The 21,524-nt window shown below is 39.9% G+C and overlaps 1 pseudogene; it reads right to left on the bottom strand.

Moving 5' to 3' along the window:
* Window positions 1–14,008: 14,008 nt before the first annotated feature.
* LOC127196103 (DNA-directed RNA polymerase II subunit GRINL1A-like) lies at window positions 14,009–19,234 on the bottom strand (annotated as a pseudogene).
* Between the last annotated feature and the right edge of the window lie 2,290 nt (window positions 19,235–21,524).

A 21,524-nucleotide genomic window follows, 5' to 3' on the forward strand; every position in this document is an offset into this window, starting at 1 on the left:
TTATCTAGGGTACCGGGAAATGATGTGTTCCGCTTAATCAGATATTCTGGCTAATAGATTATTAGTCTACTTAATTCCATGTATAAATCACTGATTATGAAAAATTAAAGTGCAATCAATCTACTTAGCATAGAAAGTAGACTCAAGGTAAAGCATCAGCTCTTCCTTGGTGATACAAAATACAACCTCCCAGCTTTACGCTGCTCTTTATGGAACACCTACTGGCCAGATGGGTGTGTGATGCTTTCTACAGACTCCACCTTATGGGTTTGTTTTTGCTCTGGTTTTCTTTTTAATAGGAATTCCAAGATTCACCAGGCATAATGGGGCAATCCTCTAACATCAGCACTGAGAAGGCAGGAGCAGGCAAGCTCTCTGTGAGTTTGAGGCCAGCCTACTTTCCATAGCGATAAACTATGTATAGGGTGCACAGATAGCCAAAACTCGAGAAACTCGAGTCTCAAACAAACTTGAGAAACTAGAGAAACCCGGTCTCAAACAAACACCAAAAAAATTTTCAAAATTTAATCTCAGAAATAGATAAGACTTTTTAAAATGTTTCAATACAGTATATTTTTACCATGTTTTCACTCCTCTAATTCTTCCCAAGTCCCCCTGCCTCTCTACCCTCTGTCTCGTCTCCCTCTCCCCTCTCCCTTCTCCCCTCTCCCTTCTCCCTTCTCCCTTCTCACTCTCTTTCTCACTCTCATTCAACCCCCTTTCCCCAAAAAAACCAAAGAACCCACAATCCCACACAAACAAAAATGAAAAATAAAAACAAACTAACAAAAGACCAGTAGGACAAAAGGTACCTAGACACACACATATAAATGAAATAAAATGTCCACAGAAATACCACTGAGTTCTTTTTGTGTCGTCCAACTACTCCTGTCCATGGGGCAGGCCCTGAGTAAGATTCCACTGGAGAAACTAATTTTCCACTTGCCAACAAGTATCAGTTCCAGATCACTTCTGAGTTAGGGGCAAACATCCATTTCTACCACTCCCTCTCTGTTTCAGGAGCATGGCTGACTTAAATCTGTGCACATCTTGGGCATGCTGCCACAGTCTGTGAGCTCATGTGGTGTTGGGTTTTGTCAAAGACCTTTTCTATATCCAATGAGATGATCATGCTGTCTTTGTCTTTCAATTTGTTTATGTTGTCAAATGAATGCATTGAATCTCATATGTTGAACCATGTCTGCATCTTTAGGATGTATTCAATTTGATTATGGTGTGTAATCCTTTTGATGCAGTCTTGGATTCAGTTTGTAATTTTTTTTTTCAGTTTGTAATTTTATTGATTATTTTTTCTATCAATTTTCCTATGGGATATTGACTAATAATAATAATTTTGGGTCCTTTTGTGGTTTTGGTATCAGAGTAACAGTGTTCTCCTAAAAATAATTAGGAAATGTTTATTCTGTTTCTTATGGGATACTTTGAGGAGTATAGGCATTAAAATTTCTTTCGTGGTCTGATAGAAAACTAGGCTGGATGCATATGGCCCTTGACTAATTTTCATTAAGATACTTTTAATTTTAATACACTGCTCCTGTTTCACTAGGGGTTCTGAGTCTGCTTAAAATAGTTATTTGATCTTTTTAGAAAAATTTTAAATTTGAATTAATTAAAATGTATTCAGATTCTAGAATGTTATCCTTTCCCTTGTATCTTCCCTTTCGACCCTCCCTCCCTCTTGCACCGTATTCTCCACCCCTAGACCTTTGACAGAAGGGGACCTCCTCCCCCATCATATGACCACAGCCTATCAAGTCTCATCCATATAGCCTGCTTCCCCTTCCTCTGTGGGCCTCCAGGCTTCCTCATCAAGGGGAAATGATCCAATCTGGGGCACCAGAGTTCAGGTCAGAGGCAGTCCCTGCTCTATGCACAACCCTGGAGAATGAACTGTCCATTGGCTAGATCTGAACTGGGCGTCTAGGTTTACTGCATGCTTTGCTCTTAGTTGGTGCCACAGTTTGTTCAACCTCCCCTCCCCACTCCGAGGGCCCAGATCTGGCAGCCTTGGTGGTCTCTTTGTGGGGCTCCTGAACCCTCTGGGTCTTTCCATCCCCACATTTCCCCAAACCACTCTCAGTTCCCCACCAGGAGCCTAGCAGCAAGTGCCAGCATCTGTCCCGATTGCCGCTGGGTGGAGTCTCTCAGAGGACATCTATGTTGGGATAATATCCACTTATAAGTGAGAATATACCATGAGTGTCTTTCTGGGTCTGGATTAACTCACTCAGGATGACCGTTTCTAGTTCTGCCCATTTGCCCGCAAATCTCAAGGTTTCCTTGTTTTTAATAGCTGAGTATTATCCCATAGTGTAAATGTACCACAGTTTCTTTATCCACTCTTTAGTTGTTTGATCTTGATTTAACTTTGGTAAGTATTATATGAAGAAATTCAGACTTTTTTATTGAATAAACTGCATCTTAAGAATTTTTCCAGGTGTATACTTTGTGCTTGTTATGGAAAAAAATAAAATACATAAGAAAAGTATGGTGGTTTAAGTGAGAATGGCCCTTATAGGCTCATTTTTTTTTTTTTTTGAATCATAAGTCCACAGTTGATAAGCTGTTCAAAAAGGATTAGGAGGTGTGGCATTATTGGAGGAGCTGTGTCACTGGGGGTAGAATTTGAGCTCTCAAAAGACACACAAAATCCTCGGTGTGTCTCTGTCTGTCCAATTTTTGTGGATAAAGATGTGACCTCTCTGCTATTCCTGTCTTCATACCTTTCTCCACTATCACAGACTCTAACACGCTGAAACCATATGCTCAGTTAAACATTTTCTTTTACAAGTTGCCTTGATCATGGTGTTTTCTTGCAGCAACAAAAAGTATGACAACCCTGAATGCAATGTCATTGCTAATACCCATGACGTAACCAGATTGGACTGCGGAAATTTTATAAGTATTTGGAATCTTCAAAAAAAATATATTTACTCCTATGACTAGCCTCCCAAAATAGCCCTAATTCTTTTCTTTAAACTGCCAAACATATTTCCAAGCCATGTTGTTGACATAGAGACATTGCCATAGAACAATTTCCATAAATCTCTACAGCAAGTGTTTATCTGAGTTCAGAATTGGACACAATGAAGTTTATATTGTACATGACAGTGTTTTAGTGGTTACCATAGTGTACCATCAACTTTTTATAGACTTACTGCTATAAAATAAAGTCCCTGGTCAAAGTCATCAGGAGTCTTAGAAACTGTTGATTTGAAGAACCTTCTGGTAAATTATCTATTTTGTTGTTTCATGTAATAGGAGCATTAAATGCAAACCATACAAGTTACCTCCCAGGAAATGTAGCATTCATGTTATAGTGGTGGTCAGTTATAGATTGCCTTTCATGTGTTGTTTCTAAAGCAACTACCTGACACTGATGTAATGGGTCAGCCTTGACACCCCCTTGGAAGGCTGATTTCATAAGGTTTGCATCGCTGTTCTAAACATGTAAACATTTGGTTTGCTCTGAGTAAATAAACACTCAGCAGTTTAGAATCGATAAAGCAGCATCCTTTTTAAAAATTCTGTTTTAAATCTACATCAATAACTTTTAATCTATTTTTATTTTCATGATTATGATATAATACATCCTTTCTATCTACCCTATCCTCCCACCAAACCATTTACTCCTCCTTAGCATCTTTCAAATTTACGCCCTCTACTTTCACCGTTATTATGTACTTATTTCTATATTGAAAACTCTTTTTGGAATGAGGCTTGGATGTTCAAAAGTAATACTGGAGGTTGAGCAACATTTTTGGAATGTCCCTATTTGTTTTCTGAATTTCAGATGTTTCTTTCGTAAATCTTTTCTTTGTTATTAGATGAAGTGAACATAATACACATTTCACTCCAGAAATAAGAAGCAATATAAAACAGTTTAGGAATTATTCTGCCCAAACCAGAAACATTTTTTTTTCAATTTATTTTCCTAAATTTTAAGCAGAATAACCATAAGCAAGGTATTTAACCCTTAATTCTCTGCTCCCACTGTGTTGTGATTAGTATAATAAAAATCAAATGTGCCAGTACATAAATACAATCAAAATATGAAGAACTATACAAATTTAAGAACTTTTATCATGTTTTACTATGGAAATGTAAAAGTTAGTGTTTTATTTTGTTTAATTTTACATGTATTCTCACAGTAGATTTGATAGTAGGAAGTTTCTATATGAGATTCTAAAATACTTAAGATTTGTAATGAATTTGTTTCCATTGAACATGTATAGTTCATTAAGTTATTCCACATGGTACCCAAATCATTAGTCTCTTCAATGTAGCAAGGAAGATTGTGAACTAATGGTGACAGACAAATCTACTACAGGGACAGTTACTTTCCATAGAGTAAGTGTTCAGCACTCATCATTACTACAAAATCTAGTTGCTTTATTTTTCTTCTTTTTACCTAGACTTCTAAGCTAATTTTGAAATTTTAAATAGCTTTTGTGCATTTCTTCTGTGTGTGAGCATTTTACAAAAATGCACAGTGTAAACTGACTGTCAAACGTTCACATCTCGTTCATTTAGCACAGAGCCCTGAGTCACTGTCTTAGCAATTCCAGATTAATTCAAACTAATTACATCCTGGCCACTTGACTGTGAAGTCATAGACACCACTTTTAATTTGTTTATGCCGTATTACCCATTGGTTAAGGGAATATCTACCCATATGTTACTCAGTAGAGAAGGTAGCTGCCATTATACACATATTAAGGTACTTATGATCCAAATATGCCATGCCCGATGGACATATTCCTTCCTGTGTGCAAAGTTCGACTTGAAATGCTTGCACTGAAGACAGCTTGTACTGTATAACATAAGGATTACCAACTGCAAACTCATGGTCATTCATATGCTGTGAACTTGTTAGATTTTTGTCAATACTACTTTGAGTCCTTTAAGATGGAAGAGAAAGAGGGACAAAGTGAATTTATCATAGTTAATACAGGACATGAACATCTGCTCATAATAATCTAGGCAAAATTAGTTTAAGTCTATCGTGCACAAGAAGAATTTAAATGGACCAAGAGGAAGCATCCAGATTGATGATGGGTGCTGCAAGAATGTCGCTGAGTTACTTCATCATCTTTATCATCTGCTAGCCGTGGCCACTCTTCTGGTCTTAAATCCAGTGGTGGGACTGTCAAAATGACATGTGCTATACTTCTCTGCACTCCTTAGCCTGGATACTGCACGCAGAAATAAGAACTGTTGTTGAGAATTCTTTTTCAATATTCTTCTTGCTTTAACTCCCCTTATCATTTTGACTTTCCCACTTTTCAAATATATTCTATAATCTTCTTGAACTTTACCAAGGGTATTTCCACCAAGTCCATCATTTTTAATAAAGGATGCCCCATCAGAAAGTGACAGGTGCTCGTAATTTGACTGGACAGCTTTCGACAAGCCACCCTGACTGTAAACGTCCTCTTGTTTTAGCTCTCCTTCTGCTATTCCATGTCTTCTCTTCAGAGCTCTTTAAAAGCAACTTTCCCCAAGAGGTTTCACAACCTGATAATTGCACTTGCTAAGTGTGATTATGGGTAAGTTACTTAACTATTCTCAATCTTAGTGTAGTCATCCAAAATAGAGAAGTTGCCTACTTTATGAACAAGTACTGAGGACAAAGAGTCATTTTGTATGTAAAATAAACTTAAAATCTTTAATATCATCCCATCTGATATTTACTTTATGCTGTGGTTGAATCTGAAGTCAATATACTTTTAATTGATTTTTTTTTCCACAATTAAGAACTATAAAAGATTCCCTTTTACTTAACTTACCTTTTAAAAATATTTGTTATTATTAGAAATGACAAGAGAAAGTTTAATCTTCATGAGTGCCTTAAATTACCTACTTAGTATTTGTTCACTTAACATGTGTGGTTAAGCAACTAAAATATCTAAAGCCTGAATGTTTTCAAGAAGATGTGTGTTTAATCACTACTGAAAAGAAAATTATGTCTTTCAATTTCTAAAACCAGAAATGGCTTCCTCCTCATCTGCCATTTTCCTGCTCCATTTCTTCTCCTGAAAGGCAGAAAACTATTCTGGCTATTCACATACAGGACTTCCAGTCCATTTACCAATGGGCTACAACATGTGAACCCTCCATGGAGTAGAATAAGAAAACAAAGCCAAGATCACTAAAGCCAAAGTATCATGTTCTTACTCATTTTACATGAAAACTTGATCCCTGGGGAATTCTCACCAACATTTACTCTACAGCTGAGTGCGAATGAAATCAAAGATTATGCCATAAGATGTTTGATACATGAGCCCTGGGCAAGCACTCTACCAATGCTGAGCAAATAGTTCAGCTTTAGAACATCGGGCTGGCGGCCAGCTTCCCACAATCAGCCCAGGCCACCTCACTTGTCATTGTCCTTAGTGTGCCTGGTGTGCACTGCTTCTTCAAAAACTTCATAGCTGGTGACTGACAGGACTTCACTTGAGCCATGTGTGAGGGTGGCTGGAGGATGCTGAGCATGGAACTTAAGGCCTTCTTTAAATATTTTATTTAACACTGGCAACCTCTTTTCTTCTGCTCAGACATTCTCTATTCCCTAAGGGTAAGACAGGATACTATAACATTCCCTTTGGTATTCATCAACATGTATCATAGATAAGACTATGAGAGACTTTAATTAAAAACATTTATGAAAATGGAATATTCTTCCTATTTCTTTTTTCTTAAAACAAAGTTTTAGTAACATATATTTTTATTATGTTTCCCCTCCCTCCAACTCCTCCCAGACCTTCCTCATTTCCTCACTCACCCAAATCCACGCACTTTCCTTCCCTCTCTATCTCATTGGGATACGAAACAGAAAATCTTAACAACAAACAGTTTTTAGCAAGTGGGAGCAAGAGAACCAGAAGAGCATTCGGAGTTAAGAACTATTTGCCAAACAAAAATATGGTGGGAAGATACGTGGCATTAATGCCAAAGTTCTAGGCGGAAATCTGGAAGGAAGTTAAAATTCCAGATTCTCACAAACCCATCAGCATAAATCTATCTAGTTGGCGGTAAATTACAGAAAAAAAGGAAGAATACAAGCAGACACAGAGCAGCGGGAATGGCTTATATTACATCATCCTGACCCTTCAGAGCAAGTCCTTGAAGTTCAGATGGGATCTAGTGATGAGGGCTGTGCAGGCAGAAGGTGGGGAAGATAGAATTTAAAAGTGGTGGTGATCTACTTCCAGAATTCAATTTCTTTACTATTCCCCAGTGCTGTCTCCTGTAAATAGCCCCAGTGGCTAATGCCTATTTATCCATTGAATATGTGAACACTTCCTATAAACAGAACAACCTGATGGAAACCGCAGAGGACACAATGAGTCACAAGCCATGGATCAAGAAGTTGATAAGTGTGTAACCCTGTAAATCATAGCTAATATCTGAAACCAAAAAAATGTGAACAAATATGAAGAGCGACAACTAGTAAGTGAACGTAAGAACGAGATGAAAAGGCTGCGCTGCATGACCAAAAGCTGTTGGCTGGGAAATTCTTAGACCATGAGGTAGATTTTAGTATTGCAGATAGATGTGTGGACCGGCTGCCTCTGTTTCACAGCTGTAGAAGACTTGCCAGGAATATGCTTTGTCCTGATTGAAGTTTAAAAAGCAGCAGTCAGTTCGAATTTAGATACTTCTGCATATGATGACCACATGTGTCTTGGAATCTTTAATAATTAAATGCAAATAAGTGAATGAGATCAAACTCCTCACGAGCTACTCGGCTTTGATGAGTTGTCATCACTTACTTCTGTTCTCTATAAATAGGTCGAGCACAATGATTTCAGTTTGGTGCATAATTACTCCACATTCATTGTGCACGAGACCTAAAGTAGAGATAGCAATTATTTCGCGTGCCGGTGGAGTACATAAAAACGAAAATGTCTCAGGGAGACTAATACGATTCCAACAAACTGGCTTGTACACTGAGCTACTTCTAAACAAAACCCACAAATGGGATAGGGAAGCAGACCTAATCTTCAAATAGACTGAACACATCTGTCTGAGTTCTTTAATTTGAGCTGCAAACTTTACTAATTGGTATTTATGAAATTACATTCTCACAGCTCTATGTCTTCTACAAACAAAAAATAATAATTATAGGAACCTTATGAGGAATAATCATTTTTGGAAAAATAAAGATATGCCATGTGCACCCACTCTAATATACATAGTATTTCTTTACCTAAGCAAAGTTTAATATTGTTTTTAATGTATTCATCTTATAAAAGTTTTCTCTTTCCTGTGACCTGAAGGCCACCCACCGTTATTGCCTTGTTAATCTTTCTGCTTCCAAACTATTTTTTCCCTAAATTGCTGTTCAAATTCCTTAGTTTCATATAATGGCTCTCTTTTCCCCTTTTTTCCTACCTTAGAATATTCCAGATACATGAATTGATACAATATTAGAATAAACTCTATTGTAACAACGTAACTGAAATGGTGCATTATTTCAAATTTGCAAATCCTTTAAACATTTTCTAAATAAAACTATAAAATCAACTAATAGATGTGCTTGGTAGTGGAAATAATTTAATTTTGCTGTATTTATACAGGTGTTTCCATTAAAGAGAGTGGGTAGAGACCTACAACAAGGAGCATAAATGATCACACCCTCCTGGAGGCACCGGAGAGTGCCTCCTCCTCAAGCTTGCTCTATAGGATTGTTGATATAAGAAAAATAGATATAAGGAGTATACTCAAGCTGTTTGTTTCTAGTATGGCAATGCACATATAAAAGGGGAGAGTCATCACCAACATTCCATCAGAGAATGGTACATAAAACCAAAATCAATGTTTACCATTGAATTGGTAGCTATGAAAGCTTTCCTCTGACAGGTGGAAAGATGGCTCAGCTGTGAAGAGCCCTTCCAGAAGAAGAGGGTTTGTGCCCAGCAGCCACATCAGGTGAATAAAAACCACATGTAATTCAAGCTCCAGAATCCAACATCCTGTAGCCGCACTGCTCACCCATATGTATTCACATAAGGAGAGTCCAACTTATTCTAGTCACAGTGTTCACCCTCACACATTAACATAGGCAAAAATAAAATAGGTCTTTAATTCCTTTTCTCTGAACCATATATGAAGGACCAGTCTAGGCCCTGGCACCTGCTATGACCTGGGAGACAGAAGAAAAATCTTCCCTGAATTTTCACTCCTTAAACAACAGGTTTGTCACAGTGAGAAACTTGCCATCACAGTAAGTAACAGGAAAATGTAGAAATACGACAGCAAGCAGAAGGGCTTGTACAGACAAAGTGGGGATGACTTGGCTTTATTTTGGTGCAGGCCACACGAGTTTCTTGAAATTTTTATATTTTTGCAACTTATGTTTTTATCTCTAGCTGAAAAGGGAATAAGGTGAGTTTTTTGTTTGTTTGTTTGTTTTGTTTCAGAGCTGACTGGTTGTTGTGGGGCAGGTTGCTAGCTAATGTGATGCAGGCAGATTTTGTCTTCTTAAAGAAAGAAAAGCAATAATTTCGTTTGGAACTGACTTCCTTGCACTCTAAGCAACCAGATCCTTAGTAAAGTACTTGTGGAAATTCCCTGAAGAGAAGAGAAAGAAACTTTCCCTTTGGTCTTTAAAACCAGAGTGTGATTACGCCTTAGTGTTCCATGACAGTGGTTATTGATTTTCACATTGTTTGTTGGTTCAGAGATGAAAAAAGTGAAACAATCAGACTTCAATATCTTTCTGTGTTAATGTCATAAGTATGGCAGTAACCTCTAAACTAGGACCAAAGGTCCAGCAACTACAGCATAAAACTGGAGCTCTCTTAGGTTTAACTCCACTTTCAGGGAGTCTGATAAAGTGAAAATGCAAAAACATCATGCCAACCCTTGAGACAATATCATTCAAAGGTCAAAGGTCAAACAATCCCTAAACAGTAAACATCTCTCTCTGCATTGGGTGAAGCTGCTCAGCCTCCCTTCAAATGCTCAGACAACTTCACACTAGGATACCTAGATGACTACTACCTATAAGCCAAGTGTGCCTTATCTTTGGCAGATGTGAAACACCAAAGAAGGTAACATTCTCACACTGCAAAATAATACATGCCTTTCCCTAATGCTTTTGTGGGAATTAATTCAAAGTCACCCACCACAAAATCTATGATTATGATGGTAACCCTGAATAGCAAAAGGCATGGTAAACTAGGCATACATATCAGTTTCATAAGTATCTATGTCATTAGTGTGTCACCTCAATTTGGATTGATGCCAGAAATAATTTTATTGGTTTCAACTTTTTCTTTATATTTGAAACAAATATAGAAAGAAACAAATACTATAGTCACATATATATGGCATCTTCTACCCTACAGATAAAGGGAAAGGCACTTATTTATTGAGAGGATGGAAATACAATGGGGAGCTCCAAAGACCTTTCTTATTCATGCTTTTGAGCCTCAGCCATTTCAGGGGGAGCTAAATATACTTTATATCACTAGGCAAGAAGCTATCACAGACTGTAAAGGAATTACAATTATACTGATGCCTGAAAGGATTCCAAGCAAAGTGCAAAATGGAAGCTAAAGCAACCACAAAACCCCCAAATCCAGCAGATCGCAATCACTTTTTATGCACATATATGAAAATTAATAAATATGTCACTTTAATAAAATAAAGCTATATTTGGCCAATGAAAATTAAACTATAAAAATTATATTAATCATAAATATACCTAATTTAACACAAACTAGACCAGTATAAAGTAAATAAAATCTATGCATCACTCTGGCTTCACATTATTTTTTATGACACTTCATAGTAATGAAGGACAGTCACCCTTTGTCTATCTCTCCCACCTCCTGGAAAGAGAAATCACACCCAGTTACATGTGGACAAAAAATGACTTGCTCAGTTGGCTTGCACTGTGTTGAGGAAGAGTTATCATGAGAGGATTTTATGAGACCCACAAGTAACATTCACTTAGCAAAGTAGCAGTGGAGATCTAGGCCACTAATAATTAAAGCAATTAAAGTAGAACCTGAATCGCTGAGTACCACACAGACTAAGAGCACAGACGAGCTTAAAGTTTAAAACTCCTTCCACACTAATTACGGTCTGATGATTTTCATTGTTGTTGTTTTCTTAACTTTCTCTCTGCTTAATTGGAACAAGCCTTTTTCCATTTGACCTTTGTCCTTAGATTCATTTCCATGTCTCTCAATTCACTTAAGCCTGTGTTCTTAGACTTCAATTTGCCAATGAGGAGTGGGCCCAAGAATGGACTGAGATGATCTGGATACCACAGTAAAGCTGGCCTGCCAAACATTTCATTAGGCCTTGTTAATGTATACTTAACTAAGAATACAGCTTATATGCTTATAAGCATGCTAGGCATCTCAGAATTTTGTTCACGATGAACTTTAAAAGATCAGAACAAAATAAAAGTAAAAGAAAAGATTAGATCAAATTGTTATTTTGCCAAATTACAAAGAGAATTTTAAATGGCAGAAAGCCTGTTCTCATATGCAAGGAAGGGCTCGGTCCAAAAAGGAACAGAGCACAAGCTAGGAAGTCCAGTCTACACTCAAGGAGTACCAGACTAAGAAGAGGAACTGTTTAGGCAGTTTCTGGAATGCTAAGAGAAAGAGATTCTATTTCTATGCACACAAAGTTTCAAATCTCGAGAGCACTTCTCTCAGCAGCTGTAGTGAGAGTCTTCTAGTGTATACCCATCCCATCAGAATCATCACAGCAGCGCAGAGAGTAGGGTTCTGTGATGCAGAAAGTCAGCTGGTCCCACCGCATAAGGTAAGCAGAAAGTCTGCAACCCTGTCCAGAAACCTGCAGTTCAAGAACCTTCCAGATACCACTGATGCCACGGAACAAAGAAGCCTCACAGCCACAGAAGGCAGGGCAGCCTCACTCTCTTCCCACCGGAAGCAAACCTAGACTGTGAGAACCTGGGTGCTTGAATGAGTGATTGAGCTGGAAGAGGCTTGGCTCTTGTCCAAGTAATACAAGCTGAAAATTATTGTTACCGAGGATGATAGAGAGTTTGACATTAATGAAGATCAACATTCCATCATTTTATTTTCTTTGGGTTCGCTTTTGGTCCTGTTCTAGATGGTCTATTTCATCACTGAGGAACTAACTCTAATGGTGAATAGTTTTTGTTTCGGTTTTGTCTTTGGAGGTTTTTACGCAAGCCTTGAACTCAGTATCCTATAACTCTGAGCCTTCCACATGGTGGAATAGAGGCCACACCACCACTCTCAACTTTAAAATAATTTACAGAGAAATATTGTCTAGACCATCTAACCTATCTGCATTTTCATTTAAATAAATAATTATTATTACATATTAATGTGTATATTTTGAAACTGCTAAATTGGGAACATATAGGTTTTTAACTCCAAATCAAAACATATTCATTATGTACAGAACTTTTAAACCGTGCTTCTGCTAGAAATAAGTTATTTTGTTGGGCTTTAGAAGGTTTTTTTTAAACAAATAGTGCACTAATTTAAAAAAAAAAAAAGAACAAGAAGAGCTACATCACAGGCAACATTAGGAAGACATTTTATGATTCCTAGACTGCTTTCACTTGGAGCATTTGCATAGTCTTAGCATTCAAGACCTGTTGAGGAACAGACTGTCGAACAGCAGTGTTAGAATCGTCGGTACATTTTTGGAAATGATTGACAGTCCCTTTTCTTAACCACAAAACAGGATGTAGACTGCATGTGTTTCAAGACCGAGATGGAAGTGACTATTCTGGGACAGTGGTTTTCAGAGTTTCCTTTTGGGATTAACAATTGGCATTAGCAAGAAATTGTCAAAATTAAAACTTCTACCGTATTAGACATTCGTTAGTCCAACAATCTGTTCTAACAAGCCCTCAAGGTAATTCCTCAAGGTAACTGTGTGAAATTTTAAGTTTAAGAATGAGTGTTCCCTTGAAAGGACTGTACATGTTTCTGTCCTTAAAGGGATAATGTAATTGTCATATAGATAGAATAGTCCTTTTCTTTCTTTCTTTCTTTCTTTCTATTTTTTTTTGGGGGGGGTTTCTTTTTTGTTGTTGCTCTGATTGGTATTTTATTTCTCATTTAAAAGTTACACATAATAGACAAAGGGCTATTTTGGTAACATATTGTTATCTTTGCTGGAAACAATCATATAATCATTTTAAGCAACACAAATGTGTACATACATGGACTGAGCTTTCTGTAGCCTATAAATACCTCTTTGGATTTAAAAAGGAAAAAGGCAACATACTGACAATTCAACTGTAACACTTAGAAAAACACCAGTTTCCTTACCAAACCCAAGAGTCTAGTACAGGGATCTACCATCCAACACAGCAATAAGCTCAAGCTAAGAACATTCATCACACCAGTGCAGACCCTCTCTCATTCCAACACCTCGTCAAAGGGCTCCTTATCCTCATCTCAGGAAGACAGCCATCACCCCAAAACAACAGCAGCAAATATACACCTTTGTTACATTTCTGAGTGTCTTAATCAGTATTTCACACCCAGCACCTCGGGAACTCCATGCAGTCACGCATACCACTCTTTAGTCCGCTCCCTAGAAGGAACCAGGTCTTCCTAATTCACTGTAGGTGCCTGGGATAACAAAGGATTTCACCTGAAGGGATGTAAGCAATGCTATTTGATGAGAGTAAGAATAAGAAAAAAGCTGTTATCTTTTAAAAAAAAAAAAGTGTGCTTTGCCACACTAAACTATCAGACCAATGCACGGCATCCCGCAAAACTGTAATACAATACGGCCAAACACCGTGTTCAAATATTTACCTGGTCAAGCACGTGAAGATCATCTTCTGAAGGACACACTGGGCTCTTACTCTACAGCTACTTTTGTGTAACTTTAAAAAATGCTGTTCTCAACAAGCTCTGACACTGATTTTGATCCTTGTTAGGAAGTTTGATATGAGACAGTAAGGGCTCAACAGTCAGCTTTCGAGGTCTCCCAGCGCTCCTCTTCAGCATTCATCTGAGGACTGAGAGAGCAGCTGTGCAGCTAAGTGGTGGAGCACAAGTAGGCGGCCCGGATGCTGTGACGTCATAAAGGTGCTGCCTAGCCCTGAGTCTGCGTTGCCGCTCTCCTGAGGAAGCAGCAGATTTGTCCTTCTGAGGAAGCGAGAGACTCGCCATTCTGACAAGGACTTGGTGAGTCGCTCTTGTGTGGGGAACACATCAGTCTTAAACTTCTGAGGAGGGGGCACTGGCTTTCCGGCTCGCGTTTCTAGCACTTCCGTGTTCGCGGCTTCTCTGGAGTCTCGCTCTGAGGCCTGGAAGGTTGTCCGCGCTGGTGCTCTCTTCTCAGGCTGGTCTGAGATTGTGGTCTTCTGCAAGTTAGTGATAAACAGACTGTCAGTGCTGCTGGAAATATCTTCCGTTTGACCTGAACCAGGGCGCTGGGGAGGATGTTGGTTCACTTCAGGCGAGCGTGCCCTGGCTCTGCTGCTGGGAGCTCGGCCTGCGTTCAGTGGACAGCAGCCTCCAAAGTCTCCTCATTCCCTCTGTGAGTGAGATGTGCAGGGCCCGGGGCTTCGGAGCTTGCTTTAGAGGATTTAATGTCTGCAGAGGAACATCCAGGAACTAATGGCGAAGGTTCAAGTATCAGGTCAGAATTCTGGGCCTTGTCCGCGTCAGTATCAGCTCTTGCGGTTGCTCTTGGCCTTAGTTTACAGTCTACACTAACAGGGTTCAAGAGTTCACTTCTCTCTCCAGCCGCTTAACGCTCTGCAAGGGCAGCTTTCAGGTTGGCAATGGGGTCTGAGATCTTTTTACCTTTGCTGGGCAATTTACAAATGAATTTTTCGTTGCACGAAAGTCTCTCCTGGCGCCTCAACCTCTACCGCAGCTCCGCCGAACTCTGCTGCCCCAAGTCCTCTCTGGGCAGCGAGCAGATGGCACACAGGCTGCGGCTGGCACAGCGGGCAGTTTCCCTGGTGGGGGGCCCACGGCGACCCTGGCGCGTGAGCAGAAGTTGCCATTTTCCCAGAAAAGCAAGGCTTCTTCAAGATAGTCCTTTTCAAAATATAGAATCTCATTTACTAATTCAATTAGCTAATATTTATAGACTACTTACTTTGTGTGAGGACGGCCCTAGGTGCCGGGGTCCATTGAAGAAAATAGCCAGTGTCCCTATATATGCAAGGAGCTCAAAAAGAACACAAACTTTATACGTGCAATAAAGTAAACAAATAGTAAACACAAAGGATGGTTACAATGCAAAGAAGGCAGAATATCTTAGAAAACATACATTGTATAGAGTAACCCATCTCTCCAAGGAAGGGGGACACCTGAGAAGATGAAAAGCAGGAGTGTGTGCATGCATTAAGAGGAAAGAGGCTATGTACTCATAGGGATCTGAGTGTGAATGGAGCGAAAAAAAATAGAAGGCACAATGTCAACAAATGGGGTCGGAGATGTTTTAAGGTACCTTTCCTTTTATTTAGCTTACTGTTGTTCATTTTTTGGAGAATTTTGTCAGAGGTACAGCAACCACATTTTCAAAGATCATTTTGTTTCGTAAAATGAGCAATGATCCGGAGGGAAGACCAACATCGGGTAAAGCAAGTGCTTAGGAGATTGCTGCAGTTATCTTGGGAGGAATATTTATGCCTGAACTACAGAGAGGCTGGCAGGAGGCTGGTGAATCTGGAAGTGTTATTCACGTGAAAGCTCCTCTAAGGAGCTACCTCTGACCAAGGAAAATTCAGACTGCTGCTTTGAGCTCTTGCCACATCATAATTTAGTTAGCCACAGTTATACCAGTGTTGATAACCAAAGATGAGTGTGAAACTATGAGAACAGCACTTTGACTAGATCTTCAGACCTGAATACAGATCGGCTTGTTATAATGAAGGCTAAGTTTATATTTAAGGGCTTAGATGTATCCAGTTGAGCGATGCCAGCGCGCTCCGCTCTCTCTCTCTCTCTCTCTCTCTCTCTCTCTCTCTCTCTCTCTCTCTCTCTCTCTCTCTCTCTCTCTCTCTCTCTCTCTCTCTCTCTCTCTTCATTAAGGAGTACTTAGTCACTCAAAGAACTTTGGATACAAGTTCCAGAGAAATGCTCTCTACCTTCCAAGATGCCAGCTGAATTACATCTTACTTCTTGGCCTTTCCCATGCTTTATATGTTTCAATTCCTTCTCTAGTAACTTAAGAGTCCTGTTTGTGGTTTAAGTCACAGATCACAGCAGGCCAGTTAGTCAAAGTTCAGCTGTTCCTAGGACTACAGCCAATGAGAAGATGTAATGATCATTTAAGGTCACAGGAAGCTAATCTACTATAATATTAAAGTCCAATTTCCTTTCCTCATTTTCAACTTTTTAATGCCATTGATCTACACCAGAATCTACCTTGTTGATGTTGGTGTGGTTTCTAGTGCTTAGCAAAGTTGAGATAGGTAACTTTGGACTATGTAGACCAAAGAATTTAGTTCAACTGCCTACTAAACACTGAGGAAAGGACACCGAAAGGATGTCCTTGCAATAACATATGATGGTAGCTCTTCACAACAATGCCTTGGCTCTGACTACCATTGGTATAGAGCCATGGAGATTTATATCATAGGGTCTCTCTATAATATTTTATTTATTTCAAGGACTATTTTGATACAACATATGTGGAGAGTGTCAAGGAACTAGGAGATGAGAGAAAGGCAATGAGAGATGTCGGTTTTGAGTTGTTTGACTTCCAAACCATAGGTCACAAGATCTGTTTCTTAAAATTTTCCAGGTAAATATAGTGCCCAGTCTTTCTTCATCGGACTTTATTTTAGCCCTCTGTTGCAGTGCCATCATCAGTCAGACAGTACAAAGTTGTATATCAGTCAAGTGAGTAGGGTTTCTTCATGGTTTGTGTTTCAGTTCCTTACCTCAGGTTTCTGCCTCAAGTTTCTGCCTGACTTCCCTCAATGACAGGGGATAACATGGGAGTTGTAAGCCAAATAAGCACTTTCCTCCCCAGTGTGCTATTGGTCAGTTTTAATCATAACCATAATGACAGAAAAGCAAAGTAGAAAGAAGTGCTGCTTCTTCATTTGTAAATAATCCTGACTCCAGCAGCTATGCTGAAGTAGCCTGCCTTTATAGGAATGGATTCCATTGTCCATCTTCTCCCCCTTCAAATGTCATGATTATATTTATGTACATGCACACAGATCAAATATAACATGCATACATATACCTATAAAGTGGTAAATATGTGATACCTCATCTTCTTAGTTATGTCCTCTTGATGAAGCTAGATGGCAGAAATGTAGTATATTTGACTATATATCATTTCTACTTCTATTTAGGAGAGGAATCTCAAAGAATACAGCCATAGAAATATAAAATTAATAATAAAGAAATAAGACATAAACACAACTTTATACCTCATTTTATAGCAACAATGACAACTCAGCTAAGAAAATACTAAATGTTTTTTTATTTATTTTATTCTTTATTTCACATCTAATCTACCACCACATACTAAAGCTTAAGACATAAAATGATATTCCTAGTTAGGCATGGCAGCATATGCTTCTAGTCCCAGCAACTTGGGAGCCTGAAATAGGAGAACCACTGGAGAATATGTGGACAGCATAATGAGAGTTGCTTCAAATAACAACAATATAAATGTAGATCAAGCAGACTTATTAAGGATGAGGGTGTAGCTCAGCAATAAAGAGCTTTCCTAGCATACATGGGGCCTGAGTTTGGTACACAACACTGGGGGGGAAAAGGTGTGTGTGTGTGTGTGTGTGTGTGTGTGTGTGTGTGTGTGTACGCGCACATCTGTTAGATGTTTAATTTTAGAACATGTGTGTCCAATTCTAATTCTTGGCACTGTAGTAAATCCCCATGAGTTATTATGATGCTATTCTACCAGATCGCCGTTCTCCATTCTCACTGTTTATGTTCCATTCTCCACTGAACAACCAAAATACTGTCTTAATATAAAAACCAGAACATGTCATTGCCATATTAAAATAGTCAGATAATTTGTAACCCACTTGGAAAAACCAGTCAAGTGTTTATGTATATGTTTTAACATTTTATTGATTCTGTGTGGATTTTATATCATGCACCCCAATCCCACCTATCTCCCATTTTTTCATATCCACCCTCCACTCTTGCAACCTCCCTCCCAAAATATAATAAAATAAAATAAAACAACAACAACAACAAAAAAAAAACCCTGTGTCCCACACTCTAATTGCAATGAGTCATTGGTCTGTTTCAAGGCCTCTGTGGATCCTCACAGAACTCCTCTCAGACATCCTGTGATTGCCCTATGTGGTGGATGTCCTGCAGCTTTCGATCTTCATCACCAGCCCTATCAAGTGCTCCATCAGATCATAGATGGGGTAGATGTTGGAGTGGGCCAACCCAAAGCCCTAAATCTGGGCCTGGGAGGTAGCTGAGTTGGTCAGCCCACCCGCTCTTCTGGGCTCTCAACCACCACGACTATCTCCAGTACTACTTCAGCTACCTCATCCAATGCTGCAGTTAGAAATGGAAAGGGTCAGCTCTCCTGCTGTCCTGTCCCCAGGCCAGTTCATATGCCTTGCCACCAGAGCCAGCTCTACTGTACTGCCCAGGGGAGGTGCAGAGCCAGCTCTCTTGACCTCAAGGCCAGTTTACCCACCTGCCACAGGCTTTAGGGGCAGAGGTGGAAAGGGTATCTCTCCCTTGCTCATGCCAGCCCACAGCAGATAAGGGGGAGGTCCAGCTCTACAGTGCCCATGCTCTTGGGGGCCAGCTTTGGCTCTACTGTGCTGCCCAGGAAAGAGGTGGGGCCAACTCTCTTAGGTATGGTATCTGGCAAGTGCCTCAGGCAACACTCTAGACCTGGAACATCTGCATGGCCTTTGGTGCTAACAGGGAACTGGGACACCAACACAGACCCCAGGTGTCATAGAAAGACTGACCCAGACATGGCCCCCAGCTGCAGCATGGGCCCAGTGTCCCCATGGTCTCAGATGTCAGCTCATGCCACTCAGATCAGCATGTCTCCCATGGCAGCACAACTCTCAGATGTCTGCATGGTTAGTGATGACAGCCCAGGCCAAGGACATCCGCTTACCCTTTAGTGGTAACATGGACCAGAGACATTGCCATAAACCCAGGCTGCAGCAGGACCACAGTCCCAGAAGTAACCCTGGCAGCAGCCTGAGCCAGGACCTCACCTTGGCCTCTTCATATCTGCCCATTGCCCATCACCATTGAGTCTCCAGCTCCACCTTTTCCCACAGCCTATGAACCCCTTGGCTTCACTTTCTCTTCGATCTCTCCACCACATACACTGTCTTTCCCATCTCTCTATTATACACGAGGCCATCATAATGGTGCTGGAGCAGGCATTCGGGTGTCTTTCTTCTCACCTCTCTGAGCAAGTGGGTCTGGAGAGAAGTGTTTATATTTTTTCCCCATAAAGTCTTACATGATCCAATTCCTTCCAAAGCCTATGACTCAGCACTCCCAGATTCCCCTCCCTGCCCACCTCTGCCCACAGTCACTAAGAGCATGTGGTTGTTGGAATTTCAATTTCAGTTTAACAAACTATCATTCAAAATTCAATTCCTTGAGTTAAATTAATATTGTGGCTGGAATAAGAATGGAATAAGCTCATATATTTGAATGTTTAGTCCCCCTGTTAGTGGACTATTTAGGTTGGATTAGGTGTGGACTTGTTGGCACAAGTATGTCACGGGTGGGGGGTGGTGAGGGTAGGCACATGCAATGATGCCCAGTCTCACTCTTTCTGCCTCCTGCCTGCTGACTCCTGCCTGAATATAAACTCTCTGCCTCTGCTCCAGTGCCATGCATGCTAGGATGTTTCCCTCAACGATGGTCATGAACTAACACTGAAAATGTAATCAAGCCTCCAGTTAAAGGTTTTCTTCTATGAGCTGTCTTAGTCATGATGTCTCTTCAAAGCAGTAGATCAGGAGCTAAAGACCAAAGTCTGTACTAACATCTGGGGTATTGTCGTGACTGGCCTGACTATGCATGTTTGGAAATACATGGAAGAATTTTGGAATTTAGACTAGAAAAGTGGTTGAATACTGTGTGTTCCCCTAGGCCATTCTAAGAAGCTTGGAAGACAGTAGTGCTGAAAGCAATGTGGAACAATTCCAGGAGAAGTGTGTTGCAGTCAGCAAAACTGGAAGGCAAGGGCCATTGAATGAGACCTTTAACATCAGCCATGAAGTTGTAGGACTTGGAATTTGCCCTGGTTTTAGGTCCTACATTGGTCCAGTATCTTCTCACTATGTCCCCTTTCCTCCCTTTTGGAATGACAGTGTATATTCTGTGCCATTATATGTTGGAAGTACATGATTTGCTCTTTTATTTTAAAGGGGTTACAGTTAAGAGATTGCCTTGAGTCTCAGAAGAGACTTTGTGCTTTTAAACTATCTTGAGACTGAATGACTGCAGAGAATTTTGAAATGGAGTAAATGGATTAAAATGTACTGTTTCAGGGAGTGGAATGCGGTGGTTTGAGTAAGAAAGGCCCCCATTGGCTCATACCATGTTTGAATGTTTGATTCCTAGTTGGTTGACAGCTTAGGGAGGATTAGAAGGTATGGCCTTGTTGGAGATGTTTCACTGGGGGTGGACTGTGGGGGTTTCAAAAGCCTATGCCCTGCCTAGAGGCTCTATCTCTCTGTTGCGTTCTCTCTCTCTCTCCCTCCCTCGCCCTCCCCTCTCTCTGTCTCTCTCTCTCTCTGCTACCTGCTGATTGGTATGTAAGCTCACAGCTACTTTGCCATGACAGCCGGCCACCATGCTACCTACCATGACAACTACGAACTAACACTCGGAATCTGTAAGCAAGCACCAAAATACATGCTTTCTCTTATAAATTGTCTTGGTGATAGTGTCTTTTCACAACAAGAGAATAATAATAACTAACTCACCTTTCCGTATTCACGTTGCCAGTTTACTTGCTAGGAAATGTTGGGCAACTCAGATACTTCTTTTTTATTGTTGCTGATTGACAGATAGTACTCTTGAGTTACAGTGGAACATGTGCATATAAGGAGTAATGATTGCATTAGGTAACTTGCATTTCTATCACCTCAACTTTCTGTGATTTATTTGTCATAAGTGCAGTCACGGTCTTCTCTTCTATTTTGAGTAGCCCAGGGCACTACCATCAGCTGTGTTCACTATACTGTGCCATGGAAATCAAAATCTTATTCATTCTGTTTGAACACAGCATTTACCCATTGACCAAGCTCCCCGACCCTAATCTCCACCTCATGTCTCCCATCTCTGCTAATCATTATTCTGTTCTCAACTTCTCTGAGATCAGCTTTTTTAGATTTTTACGTATGAGTGAGATCATGGGGCTTTTGTTTTTCTGTCCCTGATTTGCTTCACTTAGTAAATGTCCTCCAGCTCCATCTGTGTTGTCACACGTCACAGGATTTCATTCCTTTTTATGGATGACTATTCACCCCACTGTGTAATTATACTGCATTTTCTTTATCAATC

Source organism: Acomys russatus, chromosome 12 (genome assembly GCF_903995435.1).
Source record: "Acomys russatus chromosome 12, mAcoRus1.1, whole genome shotgun sequence".
Taxonomy (NCBI): Eukaryota; Metazoa; Chordata; class Mammalia; order Rodentia; family Muridae; genus Acomys; species Acomys russatus.